At 43.7% G+C, this 7,309-nt stretch overlaps 1 protein-coding gene across 3 annotated transcripts in view; it reads left to right on the top strand.

The window, feature by feature from the left end:
* Positions 1-419: 419 nt before the first annotated feature.
* Positions 420-7,309, top strand: part of ncana (neurocan a) — a 75,859-nt gene continuing 68,969 nt past the window's right edge. For all 3 annotated transcript variants that reach the window (XM_046359518.1, XM_046359517.1, XM_046359516.1), the window contains exon 1: positions 420-773. The gene's annotated coding sequence lies outside the window, so the exon portion shown is untranslated. The remainder of the gene's footprint in view (positions 774-7,309) is intronic.

Below are 7,309 nucleotides of genomic sequence, written 5' to 3'. Positions count from 1 at the left end.
TATTTAAAACCGAATACTTTTAGACTTTTACTCAAGTAGTATTTTACTGGGTGACTTTCACTTTTACTTGAGTAACTTTCTATGAAGGTATCTTACCTTTTACTCAAGTAGTATTTTACTGGGTGACTTCCACTTTTACTTGTGCAACTTTCTATTAAGGTATCTTACCTTTTACTCAAGTATGACGATTGGATACTTTTTCCACCACTGTTAAAAACTCAGTAGATCTCCAGTCCAGTTATAATCTCATGATGTGCCAATTTTAATTGTATTCAGAGACAAGGGATCAACCTTTTAGGTTTATGTATGGAATCGGATTATGGTCATGTAAAATCAATCCGTTCCTCCAATCCTCGCCTCCCCCTCTTATTTTCCATTGAATGATGGGACCGTCTGTCTGTCAATGCTCTCCTCTTTGTTCAAACCGGTTCAGCTCCTCACCCGCAGCCTCGCCACCGGCGTACAGGGAGTGAGCACCTGCGCCAAACGTCTATCACGATTTAGATTAGATATCTCCAAATTGGACATGAGGCAGATGCTGAATATTAGTCGTGGAGCAGACAATTGACCTAAACGTTGAAGGTGTAGTGCGTTGAATCTTTTTTTGCTCACTTACCGGTTCTTTTTCTTTTTGCCGTTTCACCCATTCGACTCATCGCTGACAGTCAGACGATACGATTGGAGCACCGGGGTAGGCTACGTTTGAAACACCTGCACAAAAGCGCAACGTACCGCTCTAGCATTCCTGCGGAATTTGTAAAAACTTCTTTCAGGTAAGATTGAACATATTAATTGTCTGTGAATTGTCTACTTTTTCATTTGTTTGATATAGGATTTGTGGTTATTTAACCCTGTCTGAACAAAATTGGGTAATAGCTTGCATGCAGACTGGTGCATCAGTGGCGCCTGGACACAGGGGATGGAATTGATGCATCTTGCTCTGTAAGCCTTTCTTGGCCAACCAACCAAGCAAAGATTTCAGCCCAAGTATAAGTACTTTCAGGTGCTCCAACAGGAACATTACATAGACAGGTTCTGCTTTGCATAGACAGGGCATAATAAGGACTTTAACAGGGGTTTTGTATGGACATGTTATGCATTTTTTGTATAAGGAGTAGTCTACTTTCATGTGTTCTACCAGGAATATTACATATCAGGGTCCTGCTTTCCTTATAAACACCAGCAGGTATAATAAATGACTTTAAAATGACTTTTGTATGGACATGTTATGCATTTTCTAAGCTATTATTTCTGATCTTCCATCTATAAGCTAATCAATGATGATCACCATGACTACCTCTACATCTGCCTCAAATGCTCATGCACACCACCCTCACTAAGCTTACAGTAGCTTCTTCTTGTGATCTTTTGAACGATTTAGATCCAAGCTTTTCATTCTATGACCCATGTACGACCCGTGTGTCGTCCCCCCCCCCCCCCCCCCCCCCCCCGCAAACGGCTTCTTCTAACCGAAGGGTCTCTGGGCTTGTCTTAGGGTTTCCCTCATACAGGAGTCTCGGAGGGAAATGTACTTTCTCTGGAGGGGCCAAATGGGAGACACAACTCTCTAATACCGCAGGCTACCATTAATGTGTAAGAGGCATTATAGCAATGGCTTTACATTTTATTTGTGGCATTTAAAGAGCATCCTCAATATATAACGGTCCTCAAGATAATGTTGTGTGGAAGAAATAAGAGAGTTAGTGAGAGAGATAAAGTGAGAGGGAAACAAAAGAGAGAGAGAGAAAGGGATTGTTTGGCAGACAGCTGCTGGAGCATAGATCAGTGATCAGAACACCTGCACAGCTGTCATGTTCTCCATTATGCATACAGGTCCCACCCACATAACCTCGCAGGGGCCAATCAGAGGGGTGGCTGTCTGCAACCCCAATAGCCTGGCCTGGGCATGACATCAGAGATACAGGCGATAAGAGAGATAAAGGACCATGTTAGCACTGGTTCTGTCTCTCTGCCTACATTCTCCTATATTTGTCCATTTCAAATGTACTTTATGCCTTGTGATCTGCCAATGTGCTCATGTGATACATACGAGGCAAAGAAACAGGGTAAAAATATTAGCAGCACCAGAATGATGGCAACCATTGTGGATAAAAGTACCAACATTCCTGCATAGTGGTCACTAATATTATAGTTCTACTCCAAAGACTCCAACGTTGTGCAATGTTCCACTGCACTGAAGTATATCCACTGGATATATAATGCTCTAAAAGGCTTACAGTAGAGCTTACAGTAGAGAACCATACAGTAGAGCTTGTTAAACAAACAAACACATGGAAATGTCCCAATCACTTTTGCCTTAGGAAGCTGAGCTGCTTTAGTCACCTTGACATGAGGTCTATTGTGTGAGATTGTCTGAGTGCCCTAAGCCTGGTCTATCTATTCATTATTCTAGTCTTGAGCAGTGGTTTTCAACCCTTTTCTCTGCCCGGCGTAGCCCTGAAGTACCCCCCCAGGTCCATTTGACCAGTAGTCCTATGGTCTCATAAGTCTTCTCAAGTACCCCATGTAGATAGGCCAAGTACCCCCAGTGGTCCTAGTTGGGAACCAGTGGTCTAGAGTATACAGTGGACAGCCTCTTTTTGATAGGCCTTGTCAAGAAGAGAGTTTAGCACGGCGAGGTTAACTAGCTTCTCCAACACAGAGTTTGGGCTGATGCCATTGTGAAACCACACAGAGAGATGGGGGGGAGGGAGAGAGGGAGGGAGAGGAAACATAAGCAGAGAGTTGGAAGAAAATAACGAAAGAGGGAGGAGAAAGAGAGGAACGAGAGGGACGAAGCGAAGGGACAGAGACCGTAGCTGAGACAGAGCCAGGGACAACGAGGACCTTACCAGAGAGTTCACCCCTGGGTTCCCACCGCCAGAGGCGTCACAGACCTCCCTCACACCCTCATCAGATCAGAGACAGGCTGGATGCCTCCCCTGGGAGGAGAGGATGGGAGGAGCTGACCTGCTGAAGGAGAAATAAAGAAAGTGTGCTAGGCTAGCCAAATCTACTGGCAGGCTGGTTAACCACGGGCCAGATGTCATTACTGCGCAGCCTACTGTATGCCAGTGTAACCTTTACTAGTGTTTGTGCAGACGGCTCCCAACATCCCACAGCTAATTGTGGCTAGAAATATTGGTCATTTTTCACAATAGGGAAATTCCCCAAGATAAATTATTCCCAAGAAAATTCCCAAAGCTATACGTGGACCATAGGCCAGAATCACTGATTTGTGTTGGAAAGTGCGAATACGGACCTACGGGCATCTCAGGAATAGCCGTAGGTCTATAATGTTCAAGATATTCTTTAGAACCACTGAGCACAATCAGGAAGGGCTGTTTGGATAGAGAAGAACTGGCAACGTGTCTTTGAACTGGCAACATGTTGCTTTTAGTTGCCAATATGTGCAGAAAACATCAGTGTCAGCACACCCTGGAAACTAATATATTTCAGGTGCCTGGAGAGGAAATTAAATGATTAACTGTCTAAGAGACGGGAGTTTCTCTATTCAGTTGCCAGTTTGGACATTTTTCAATGGCCAGCAGGTTGTGGTTTATGATAATCGACAGCTAGATATTATTTTCAGACATGGAGTCTGTTACTGTGAACCGTGTGGCGTGAAACTGCAACACATTAGTGGTGGATGGGAGTTAATTCAACTATACAGTGTGAAGTGGTTTGAGTTGTTCTTCAGAAAAGTGTTATGATAATCACTAATATAAGGGCTTGTGGCGTGTGTTCTAAATGTGTGTTGTTATTGTGTTACTAACTATTTTATTGGGTTTTTAACGTTGTGCTTGCTAAGCATTGTGCAAATGCAACAATATGGGGGATTAGTCCCTTGCTGGACTCGAACCCACAACCTTTGACACACTAAGAACTGTACCAAAAGCCCAGAGGATTGGTACTGTAAAGTTGTAAAGTGCCAACTTCATCATGTGGTCATTGTGACACAAACAACAGGGGAATAGGCCACTTTTTGTCTTATCTTGTTTATCGGGCAGGTTTGAACGTGGACAGTTCCATTGTGACATATTCATGTAAACCTACCATGTAAACCTACCATAGAAATGTAGGCTATTGTCAAGTTCTGACCATAGTTATTTTGTGTTTTCCTTGTGTTTTCCTTGTTTTAGTGTTGGTGAGGACGTGAGCTGGGTGGGCATTCTATGTTGTGTGTCTAGTTTGTCCGTTTCTATGTATGGCCTGATATGGTTCTCAATCAGAGGCAGGTGTTAGTCATTGTCTCTGATTGGGAACCATATTTACGTAGCCTGTATTGTGTTGGGGTTTTGTGGGTGGTTGTTTCCTGTCTTTGTGTTCTCTGCACCAGATAGGGCCGTGTTGGGGTTTGTGGGTGGTTGTTTCCTGTCTTTGTGTTCTCTGCACCAGATAGGGCCGTGTTGGGGTTTGTGGGTGGTTGTTTCCTGTCTTTGTGTTCGCTGCACCAGATAGGACTGTGTTGGGGTTTGTGGGTGGTTGTTTCCTGTCTTTGTGTTCTCTGCACCAGATAGGGCCGTGTTGGGGTTTGTGGGTGGTTGTTTCCTGTCTTTGTGTTCGCTGCACCAGATAGGACTGTGTTTTGTGGTTGTTTTGTCTTTGTGGTGGTTGTTTCCTGTCTTTGTGTTCTCTGCACCAGATAGGACTGTTTCCTGTCTTTGTGTTGCACCAGATAGGACTGTTTTGTCTTTGTGTTCTCTGCACCAGATAGGACTGTTTCCTGTCTTTGTGTTCTCTGCACCAGATAGGACTGTTTCCTGTCTTTGTGTTTTGTGTGTTTCTGTCTTTGCACCAGATAGGACTTTGTGTTCTCTGCACCAGATAGGACTGTTTCCTGTCTTTGTGTTCTCTGCACCAGATAGGACTGTTTCGGGTTTTGCCACGTTCGTTATTTTGTATTTGTGTAGTGTTATCGTCTTTTATTAAACATGTTGAACACGAACTACGCTGCATTTTGGTCCTCCTCTCCTTCCACGGAAGAAAGCCATTACAGCTATGATGCAGTGTCTTTGTTGAGAATGCATGCAGATATTGTGTCTGATATGTAAAACTGGGGGATCTACCTGTGAGGGGTTTACCTGACATTTACCTTTTAGATTGTATGTGGTGCATATTGTGTTTGGTTTTGGCTTTGCCACCATTTTGTATGCTTCTTTAAAGAAGAAAAGCATTGTGGCTCCCATTGTGTGAACCCATTATGTTCTGTATGCAATACGATTGAATCGGACTGAAAATACAGTTTTGAGTGAAAGATTTATTTTCTCCATTTTGGCAGATGTTAATCTTTGAGCTCCCGTGTATTGATGAGGCAGACTTCACTCTGCCTTGAATTTCAACAATTTCAAGAAAAGGGGAGGGAGAGATTTTCCACCTCAGATTCTCTCTCTCCGTTTCCCCTGCTGTGAAGTCTCCAATGACGAGCAACCCAGAGGGGAGGGGAGGGGGGGTTTGGACGGATCGAGCCATCAATCAAGTTTACTATTTGCACCCTGGGAAGGACTGACACCCCCCCCTCCAAACCAATCACCACAGGCCTGGATAAGACCACAGCACCGCGGCTAAAAGGTTCTCAAACAAAGAGAACGGCCTCTCTCTTTGTTTCTTGCCAGCGGAGAGCCTCCTTTCTCTGGTATTGACCGGTAGCAGATGCTGAAGGTCATGCTGTCGTGTTTAGTATTCCTGTTTGAGCTGCTCAATAGCAAGCGTTTTGACACATTTCTGATGGCTCCACATTGGTTGGAGCTTCTCAGCTGGTTGGCTCTTGCGAAACCAGAGTTGAAGAATGATTCCGACATGCGCTACAGTACATACACTCCATACAAGACAGAACTTTAAGCCGCTTTGGATAATGACCATATTATCATGTTATTGACCCTTGTGTCACTCAGTATACTGGTCGCCAGAAGACTCCACGTGACCTCCATAAACTGAGTGCTTACTCCCCAGGGTCTGGTCACATCATGGTGTCCAATGATGATTGAATTTTGTCATCTGTGTTACTTCTTAGGGGGAATAAAGAAGTTCACGATGACAACTTTCATGCACATTCAATACATGACGTTTATTGCCGATGCGCCGTTGCTCAGACCAAGGCTATATCTGCAATAAATGTTAGTATGTGGTAGAACTCTTTTTTTTTAATGCACCTAGTTTATATTCTGTGGACTGAGCACCTCTTCTGCGGGTCATTAAACATGTAAACTCCGGGATGAAGTGGCAGCCATTGAAATGGAAGTAGTTTATCTCTGTGGCGCCAGCACATCTTAGCCTGAATGTATATAATTTATTTTTACATTTTGATGGGCACTTCTCTGGCCATGGCTATGTGTGAAATGGCACCCTATTCTCTATATTACTACAGAAATAGTGCACTTATGTAAGGAATAGGGTGCCATTTCGGATGCACCCCATCTCTCCCAGTGGGTGGATTAAAGTCGAAGGGCTAGATCCTATCAGATCCACAGCCGACACATAGTGGTTGTTTTGACGTGTCAGAGGTGGAACTGCATAAGAGCTGTCAAATCCACAAGCTGCTCCTTGCGTTACTATATCGCCGATTTTTGACAAATGCCATGCGACCGCTTTAGAAGTTTATGCAGCTGCGTTACAAGTTCAGACACTCAAATGCGTATTATTCTATTGTCTACACCTCAATTAGACTGAGGCTATAATTCCTCCATCCAAATGAACATGAAAACGGACATTATTTCTAACACCGATAGAGCTTAAACTTTCTATCGTCGTTTGAACTTTAACCCTGTATGGATAGTAAGGGAGTAGTTTGTGACACACGAGAAGACGCTCACCAATTTGTCAGTTCCACTTCCTACATCGCCAAAACATCCACTATGCGGATGTCGGCCAACGTAGGTTAACTCTCGATCTGATTGAAACTATAGTTTGTTAACAAAGAATTTGTGGAGTGGTTGAAAAACTAGTTTTAATGACTCCAACCTAAGTTAATGTAAACTTCCGACTTCAACTGTAACATTTGACATAGAGTTAGGATCTGGATAAATATAGTTTAAATCAGTTATTAAACCCATTGCCCTTTATGGTTGTGAGGACTGTGTGTGAAGGAGAGTCCGCATGTTTTGGTTGCGGGCCGTGTCAGTGGCACTGTATTGTCCTCAAAGCGGGCAAAAAAGTTATTTAGTCTGCCTGGGAGCAAGGCATCTTGGTCCACGACGGGGCTGGTTTTCTTTTTGTAATCCGTGATTGACTGTAGACCCTGCCACATACCTCTTGTGTCTGAGCCGTTGAATTGAGATTCTACTTTGTCTCTATACTGACGCTTAGCTTG

This window comes from Oncorhynchus gorbuscha, linkage group LG08 (genome assembly GCF_021184085.1).
Source record: "Oncorhynchus gorbuscha isolate QuinsamMale2020 ecotype Even-year linkage group LG08, OgorEven_v1.0, whole genome shotgun sequence".
Classification (NCBI taxonomy): Eukaryota; Metazoa; Chordata; class Actinopteri; order Salmoniformes; family Salmonidae; genus Oncorhynchus; species Oncorhynchus gorbuscha.
Note: the sequence above shows the minus strand (reverse complement) of the source record. Positions and strands in the feature narration are given on the sequence as shown.